The 7,763-nt window shown below is 39.0% G+C and overlaps 1 non-coding gene and 1 pseudogene across 1 annotated transcript; both read left to right on the top strand.

The window, feature by feature from the left end:
- The first annotated feature begins 236 nt into the window (after positions 1-236).
- LOC125391431 (U6 spliceosomal RNA) lies at positions 237-343 on the top strand. Its single transcript, XR_007229120.1, has one exon. It is a non-coding gene; the product is annotated as a U6 spliceosomal RNA (small nuclear RNA).
- Positions 344-4,213: 3,870 nt separating this feature from the next.
- LOC125390961 (peptidyl-prolyl cis-trans isomerase A pseudogene) lies at positions 4,214-4,769 on the top strand (annotated as a pseudogene).
- The last annotated feature ends 2,994 nt before the right edge of the window (positions 4,770-7,763 follow it).

The raw sequence follows: 7,763 nt of genomic DNA, 5'->3' as shown, positions 1-7,763 counted from the left end.
AGTCCTCATTACTCTGAGATCTTCTTTTTACTACCCTGGAGTAGATCTGGTAACTAGCCTCCCACAATCTGTATTATATGGAAGTTTGTCATCATTTACAGGGTTGTTTACAAGTCATTATTGATCATAGTTAAGGAAGAAACTAAACAAAGTAATACGATTCAAGTATCTCTTTCTTAATGAATACAGGTGGAAATAATACAGGTGTTTTATTTTTTTTAAAAGGGTGAATAATGGTGCTCGCTTCGGCAATACATATACTAAAATTGGAACGATACAGAGAAGATTAGCATGGCCCCTGTGCAAGGATGACACGCAAATTCACGAAGCGTTCCATATTTTTAACTTGGATTTCCTACAGGGCAGGAAACCCTGACTGCTCTTGGGAATGGTGAGGGAGGAGGAGAGTGAGTGGGGGGAGCGGGAGGGTATTGAGAGGAGGGGAGGAAGTGGAAATTCTTTAAATAAATAAATAAGGAAAAAAATTAAAAAAGAAAAGAAAAAAAGTGAATAATGTTGTGTGATATTTTGATTGCATTCTGACAATAAAGTTTGCTTTGAATCAGAGAACAGACCTAGATACCAGCTGACCAGAATTAACTATAGAGATTTTGGAGGCCTGGGAACAGATAGATAGGCAGAAAGTAGTAGGTCAGGTCTTAGAGAGGGTCTTAGACTTTTTTTAGATGGAGGAAAGAGAAAGGTAGGAAGTCATTGGTCATTTCTCCACTGTTTCTCTGATCATTCAGTTTCTTACTCCAATATCTGACTCCTGATTTCTGAGGTTTTATTTATAAAGAATAGTTAGACAAATACATCAAGTTACAGACTGTGTAATACAGGATCATTATGCCAGGCAAGATGTGAAGACTGGTTCAATAGTGGCATAATTTGGCCTCAATTAACTTCATTCTTATTGCAGTTCATGGCTATTCCACAGGAGGAAAATCATAACTGATACTGAAGACCAGGGTAAAAACATAAAAATGGTATCCCTTAGCAGGGACTCCATCATAGGCATGTTGTGTAAAGGATATGATGTGCCTAGAAAAGAGCTTTCTGAACCTCTATGCTTACACACATAGATTATTTTTGCTACTGTCTTTCTCTGGGATGGGAAACTTCCTTTTTCTGTGCTGGACAGAGGCTATTGCAAACATTTATAACCAGTCAACCTACCAAGAATAAATGAGTTTTTCTGAGGCACTGTGGCCCTATGCTCAATCACAGATGGAAGAAAATAATGAGACATTTCTATTTTCTCCAAGGATCAGCACACTTGACCCAAGATGGGACAGAGACACTCTGCTGAAGAGGAGGAGATTCGTCTAACTCATGAAATGTAACACTGTGCGAGCTCAAAAATCAATGGAACTTAAGAAGTTCAAGACACTTACAAAACTTATGAGAGTCAGAAAGTTATGAAAGCAGTGTATAACTACTAGGTAAAAGAGACTTTTTAGTGGGACTGCCTCTATGTTCTTCAGAGATGAAATTTTGTGAGTCATCTTTAATCAACATGTGAACTTTTTGGTACTATAATTGCCAGAAGGTCACCCCTGTTTCTGCAAGTAAACCCACATCCATGCTCCTGTGTGGACTTCCATTGACTTCATTGTTTCAACACGCTAGGCTTAGTTTAGATGGCTCTTCTGGTCTGCCCTTGGTTCTCTATCTAGATTGAATAGTTATTAGAAATTTGTTTATCTTATCTTCTCAGAGAAAGTCAAGCAACAAGCATGACTTTACTCCCAAATCACAAGGTTAATCATTTACATCTTAAGATGTGTTCTCAACCTCTTGTTCTAATCCCCCGTCAGTAATCACTTTTTTGCTTTTGTTTTGTGATGGGATCTCATTACCCAAGATTATTTCTAATCTGTAAGCTCTAGTAAACTTCCCAAGCAGTCTTTTGAATGTTCCACTCACAGACATGCACTGCCACAACAACTCCTATTTTAAATATATGCACAGTTATCCAGTAAGTGTTGGTTGACTGACATAGAGCTTCCTTCCTTACACCTATGCACTTCATCTATGTTGGAAAATAAATCTTCTAAGGGGCTACGATTGACTCAGTTAAATCCTCCCCTTGTCATTTACCTACCACAAACTCTTTAAGTTGCTATATTTGAAACATATTGTAACCCTGAAATTCAGTATACTATCCTGACCCAGACATGTCTCTGACCTATGATACACTGTTTTCTAATTCTTAAAATACATTTTTACACTTTTGGGAAGCAGGATCCACATGGAAGCCACAGTACATGTGTAGGGATCAGAGGACAGCTTGTGCGAGTCAGCGAATCAGGTCTTTAGTTCCTTGTGTGTTCTGGGTATTGAACTCATGTCATTAGGCTTAGCGGTAAGCGCCTGCTGAGTCACAGCAGCAGTCCTGTGTTTGTGCTTTCAATTATGCTTTTGTTTAACTGCCTGTGGTCTCCTGTCTAGTAACACAAAAATTACACATATTTCCCCTTCAGTCTCTAATATATTCACACCATGGTTTGATGTCCTAGGAAAATAAAAACATGTTAAGAGAACTCAGTGTATATAAAATGTTTACTCTCAAGAAGATGCTTCTCTTAGGTTTAAAATTTAGAATATAATTATTATTAAAATCACTTCTATGTCTCAGATTTTGCTGCAGCTGGTATCCTATAGAGTGAGTGAATTCTCTTGTTGATACATAGACAAATACTAACTAGCAAAGACTAAAACCAGTCTTATTTTTCCTGTTAAATTTTATTCATTATCTTCAGAGCCTATTTTACTTCACCATCGACTGATCATTGAAGTAAAACAAAACACAAAAACCCAGAAGCCACAAGCGCAGTGGAGCCTAAATGTTCTTAATCCATCAACGAAGCAGAAGGGCTCCAGAGGAAGCGTAGCTCCTGAAGCAGCTATGGGGGAGCATCTGGGCTTTGGATGACCACCTTTGGTGAATCACACCACAGAGCACAGCCGTAGCAAGTGCAGTCAGCCACAGACACCTCCATCTGTTTCTCAGACTGCAGTTTGCTTACCAGGGCTGCAACTTGAGACATCTGGCAGTTTGTCTAATACTTGATTTATCTTTTGGATGAGAAATAGCAAGAGAGACAGTAGGAAATCAGCACCCTAGCAGCAGCTGGGATATGTTTGTGAAGAAACTGCTGTGTGTTCCGTCTTTAGATCAGGTTTGCATGGTTAAAGACAAGAACTTGAAGTGAAATGCTTCCAGATGAATGGATATAAAACTCTATTACTTCTGTTGCTATTTTGTAATTTTTCCATTTACCTTTAAGTAGAAATATACACAGTTGTTTCTAAAAAGAAACCATCTAAATTGTTCAAGGATGTTGATTTCTTTACAGTTTCAGTGAAGTAAACAGCACGGTTGCAGATTACATCAAATGTCTTTGACAATAAGGAGATCAGGTGGCAGAGAGAACAAAGGCCCTTGCCACCAGATATTGCAAACCTTACAGTCTGAGTTCATGCTTGTTACCTGTGTGAGGGAGAGACCTACTCAACAAAGTTCTCTTCTGACTTATACTCATGTGCTGTCCATCTATATATGTGCACCCATTCACCCAGTAATAAATAATAATAATTTAAAAATTTAAAGTTGACAATTATCAAAATACAAGCCATTACCATTGTGAATTTTATAGAATGTTGAAACTGGAAACCTTTCTTTCTTTCTTTCTTTCTTCCTTCCTTTCTTTCTTTCTTCCTTCTTTCCTTCTTCCTCCCTCCCTCCCTCCCTCCCACTCTTCCTTCCTTCCTTCTTTCCTTCCTTTCTTTCAGTCTGCCTGTTTTTCTTTTAGTTTTAATTTTTTCTTTTTTAAATGTATTCTAATTACAGTTTCCCTTTTCTCCATTTATCTCAGTTGCTTCCCATTCCATCTCCTATCCACAACCACTCCTTTCAATCTCTCATTAGAATATAACAGGCTTCTAAGAGATAATAACTTACTATGACCCAATAAGATATTAAAAAATAAAACAAAGACTATCACATCAAAGTTATACAAGCCAAACCAATAGAAGGAAAAGAGACTAAAAGAAGGCATAAAAAACAAACCTACTTGCTCACACACACACAAGTCTCATAAAAATCTTAAACTGAAAGTTATAATATAGACACAGAAGACTTGTGTTGGTCCTGTACACATTGTTCCAGTCCCTGTGAGTTGATAGAAAAGTTTTTGCTCGGCTTTGCAGACTTCGCTGTCCCTTTTCGCCACTTGCTGCAGTCATGGTCAACCCCATCGTGTTCTTCGACATCGCGGCCGATGGCGAGCCCTTGGGCGGCGTCTTCTTCGAGCTATTTGCAGACAAAGTTCCAAAGACAGCAGAAAACTTTCGTGCTCTGAGCACTGGAGAGAAAGGATTTGGATATAAGGGTTCTTCCTTTCACAGGATTATTCCAGGATTTATGTGCCAGGGTGGTGACTTGACACGCCATAATGGCACTGGCGGCAGATGCATCTACGGAGAAAATTTGAGGATGAGAACTTCATCCTGAAGCATACAGGTCCTGGCATCTTGTCCATGGCAAATGCTGGACCAAACACAAACGGTTCCAAGTTTTTTATCTGCACCACCAAGACTGAGTGGCTGGGTGGCAAACATGTTGTCTTTGAGAAGGTGAAAGAACATTGTTTGAGAAGGTGCATGAACATTGTGGAAGCCATGGAGCGTTTTGGGTCCAGGAATGGCAAGACCAGCAAGATCACCATTTCCGACTGTGGACAACTCTAATTCTTTTGACTTCTTACCCACCAGGCCATTCCTTCTTTTGCTCAGGGGAGCACTCCAGCCTCATCTGATCGCAATACCCTGTAATCTCTGCTCTCCCTGAAGTTCTTTGGGTTCCATATTTTCCTCATTCCCCTTCAAGTCTAGCTGGGTTGCAGAGTTAAGTTTATGATTATGAATAAAAACTAAGTAAGAAAAAAAAAGGTTTTGCCCAATTGATTTAGAGGACTGTATTCTCCTGGTGTCCTCCTGCCTCTTACACTCTTAACACCTCCTCTTCCAAAGGGTTCCCTGAGCTCTGAAAGGAGGGATTTGATCAGATATTCCATTTAGAACTGAGTGTTCAAAGATCTCTCACTCTATGCATAATGTCTGGCTTTGGCGACCAGTATTTGTTCTCATCTGCCACAAGAGGAAGCTTCTGTGATGATTGCTGACTGAGGCGTTGATCTATGAATAGAACAGGATATTATTAAGAGTTAATTTTGTTACTTTTTTTCCTTCTTTTTAGACAATCATTTGCTTTTAGCTAGTATCTCCAGACTGTATTTTTTTCTGGTTCTTGGTTATACAAGCAACCACAAGCCATAACTGCTATGAGTTCCACCTTGTGGAGTAGGCCTTAAGTTAAATTAGAAATTGGTTGATTACTCCCATATGCTTTGTGCCATCATTGTCCTATTTTGCTACCAAGACAGATTGTATATCAAAGGTTTTGTGGAGGGTAGATGTTTATGTTTCTCCTTTGATAACCTTCAATGTAACTTTCTGTACCTTTATGCCAGAAAACACTGAAGGAAAAGTCTCTGTAGGCACCAATTTGATGTCTCCATGTTCAATGAGTAGTGTGGGTGTTATCTTCAGAAATGGGATCTTGCTGTCAGTTTGTGGAGAGCGACCTATTGTCTTGGCAATAGTCTCTGTAGCTAGCTTGGAGATTTTCATGGGACCCCTTCGGCAGGCAAACAACTCAATTGGATTTAACTCACTCATGGTACGATAAGCGTCATTTAGTGACAAGAGATGTCTAGTTGGAGCTCCATCACCTTCATTATTTGGAGACTTCCTTAGGATTGCCCACATATATTTTAGAAAGTCTCTACTGCACTTGGTCTCAATACCATCTTCCAAATACCCATAAATCTTAGCCATCTATCTAGAATTTCTTCCCTTTATCCCATCTCTTCTCCTGCTCCCCATCTGCTGATCCTCCCATTCCTGCCTGCCACCCCTTTTCCACCCATAAAATCTATTCCAGTTTCACCTCTTGGGGAGATCTATGTGTCCCCCTAGTCCCTCTATACCTAACTTCTCTGGGTCTATTGGTTGCAGATTGGTTATTGTAGCAAGAAACCACTTGTTTGTTTCCAACTGCTCAGCCTCAAAATAATCACACAGAAACCATATTATTAGCAATATTTTATGGTCAATAGCTTAAGCATATTTCTGGCTAATTCTTATATCCTAAATTAACCCATCTCCACTAATCTGTGTATTGCCATGTGGCTGTGACTTATTGGCAAAGTTTGGCGTGTCTGTTTCTGGCAGTGGCTCCATGGCTTCTCCCTGACTCCACCTTCTTTCTCCCAGCATTCAGTTTAGTTTTTCCTGCCTACCTCTATTCTTCCCTGCACAGGCCCAAGACAATTCTTTTATTAATCAATGGTATTCATAGCATACAGAGGGGAATTCCATAATCAAGTCATCTTTTACTCAATGGCTAAAATCCACGTATAGTTGAATGCCATGTTTATTTTTCCAGTTCTAGGTTGCCTCACTCAGGATGTTTTTTTCCTAGTTTCATTCATTTGTCTGCAAGTTTCAGGATGTGATTTTAAAAAAACAGTTGAGTAATATTAGATTATATAAATATATCATTTTTTCTTTATCAATTCTTCTGTTGAGGGACATCTAGATTGTTTCCAATTCCTGACTGTTATAAATAGAACATAATTTAATATGGTTGAGCAGCAAGTAAGCTGAATTTCACTCAGTACTAGTAGAGTGCAGTACTCAGAGTCTTTGAGTATTCTTGTATGCCTTTTAGGTCTCTTTCTCATGTTCAATTCACATTGGAGTTGCATGGTGTCTTAGGATTTTTATTTCTGGGAAGAGACACCATGACCATGGCAATTCCTGTAAGGAAAGTATTTAATTGGGGTGACTCTTTTACAGTTCAGAGGTTCAATAAATTATCATCATGGCAGGGAGTATTGTGATGATCAGGCAGACATAGTGCTACAACTAAGAGTTCTACATCTTGCAGACAACAGGAAGTCAACTGACTGTCACACTGAGGGAAGCTTGAGCAAAAGATCCATCCAAGCCCATGCACACAGTGACACACTTCCTCCAACAAGATCTTACCTCCTAATACTGCCGTTCACTTTGGGGGTCATTTTCTTTCAAGCCATCACACATTGATGTTATAGAATATTGCTTTAGCTAGGCAAAGAGTTGCTACATTTGTTTATGCTGTGGAATATTACTTAAACAGTGTAAAGGTGTGTTACATTAGCATTTGCTACATTTGTTTTATTATATACAGATGTGTTACTTTTGTCTATGCTGCCTTTGTTTACATAAAGATGTGTTGCTGTTTCATCTTGCTTGACTAAGGCATCTGATTGAGTCTAATAAAAAAGCTGAATGGTCAATAGTTAGGCAGGAGTGGGATAGGCAGGGCTGGTGGGCATAGAGAACAACTAGGAGGAGAAATGTAGGCTTGAGAGAGAAGAAGGAAAAGAAAACAAGGGAGAAGGAGAGGACCATGCCTAGGATGAGAAGCCAGGTAGCCACCAGACAGCCAGACATGGGAAGAAGTGAAAGTAAGATAGAAAGAAAGAAAGAAAGAAAGAAAGAAAGAAAGAAAGAAAGAAAGAAAGGAAAAAAAGAAAAGAAAAGAAAGAAGGAAGAAAGGCAATAAGGCCTGAGATAAAATGTAGATGAAGATAAACAGGTTAAATTATAAGAGCTAGCAAGAATTGAGCCTAAACTAAAATTGAACATTA

Source organism: Myodes glareolus, chromosome 16, assembly GCF_982192425.1.
Source record: "Myodes glareolus chromosome 16, mMyoGla1.1, whole genome shotgun sequence".
Taxonomy (NCBI): domain Eukaryota; kingdom Metazoa; phylum Chordata; class Mammalia; order Rodentia; family Cricetidae; genus Myodes; species Myodes glareolus.
This window is presented reverse-complemented; position numbering and strand designations above follow the sequence as displayed.